The sequence below is a fragment of the Echinops telfairi genome, unplaced genomic scaffold (genome assembly GCF_000313985.2).
Source record: "Echinops telfairi isolate 266 unplaced genomic scaffold, ASM31398v2 ScPeMD7_7474;HRSCAF=8512, whole genome shotgun sequence".
NCBI classification, from domain to species: domain Eukaryota; kingdom Metazoa; phylum Chordata; class Mammalia; order Afrosoricida; family Tenrecidae; genus Echinops; species Echinops telfairi.
This window is the reverse complement of record NW_022111378.1, coordinates 6,182,702-6,184,148: the sequence shown is the minus strand read 5'-3', so window position 1 is coordinate 6,184,148 and position 1,447 is coordinate 6,182,702.

Here is a 1,447-nt window from a genome sequence, read left to right as displayed (position 1 = left end):
TTTATATATATTATATACACTCAAACAAGTCAAGATTTTTCAGAGTAGAAGAATAAAGTCAACTGTTATAGCTTAGAAAGCAACACTACTTTACTATTTTTGAGACTAGAAAACACTGAACTATTTTAAGAAAACCAGAGAGTGGAAAATGGTGCCATTTCCCCCCAAAAGTGGCTCAAAGCACAAACTGCTCAGATTCACTGAGCTAGGGGTTCGGACTGTACAGCGTGGAGGGGGAGGGATGACCAGCCGTCATTTTATGCGCAGGCTGACGAGCTGATCAGGTCTGATGACGTGAAGCGCTGCTCAGACTTGTACATTCGAGTAAGGCTGCATTATAAAACTTCACTGGACGCTACTTACAAGTCTTCTTGTGAAGGCCAGGCCTTGTACCACTGACTAGAACTCATTCTGCTGATTTTGAAGAGTGGGAAGAAAATGCTCTTGGTAACTTCGATTCCCCTCCAGCAAAAACTAGATCCTGAGGGAGTTGCTGGAACAGAACTGGTCCTTCTAAAAGAAGCTGACGGGCCCTTGGGAATTCTATTAAGTGGCAGAATTGCTTCAAGGGTACAGACTCCAGACCTCAAGTCCTGGTAGACAACAGGATGGGAGCCCATCCTGAGTCTTCACTTGAAGAGTCACGTCGTTTAGTTCACAAACACAAAAAAAGAACTTCTGTCAGTAAACAGTCAGAAATGTACTTTCACCGCTGCTGCGTCTCTCAAAAGAAGGAAAAAAAAAAATCACCACAACACACCATCCAAAAAAAAACAACCACCAAGCAACAACAAAGCAGAAGAAGCTCATCATCATCAAGAAAATACTTGCTGATGAGATAAATAGTCCTTTCAGGTGTAATCAACCTGCGTGCTTCTCTAGCTAGCAGTACACTATCAGTGGACTTACTTTTATCTTGTCCACATTAAGCTTGAATATGGGCCTAATCATCAACTATTAAAACTAAATAGAACATTCCAACAGAAAGCTACTTTTCTACCATCCTTATTCAGAATTCAAAGGCTACAGATGCAGCTTTCTAGGAGCCTTTTAAAAGAAATTGAAGGAGATTACATCTGTAGAAAAGACCGGCTGGATCAGCCGCATGAAGAACATATTAAATATCACCCCAAGTAGAACACGCTCCTGCCCATAACCAGTGAATGCAATGAATTATGCATTCACTGCATTCATTTGCATGCATGCAAAATTTGCTACTTATTCGTAACTTGTACTTTACTTTGAATTGCATGCTACCTGCTAGCTCTCCCTTCCCTTCCCCTTTCCTGAGAGATGCAGTGTAGTAGTCATCAACATCATCATCATCATCATCATCATCATCATCAATAGCCATCAGCATCAAGTGGGGAAACGATTTTTGTTCACAAGCAAGAAGAAAAGGTAAAGAAATAAGTGACTATTATGCCAGAGCTTGGGTTCTAACGAT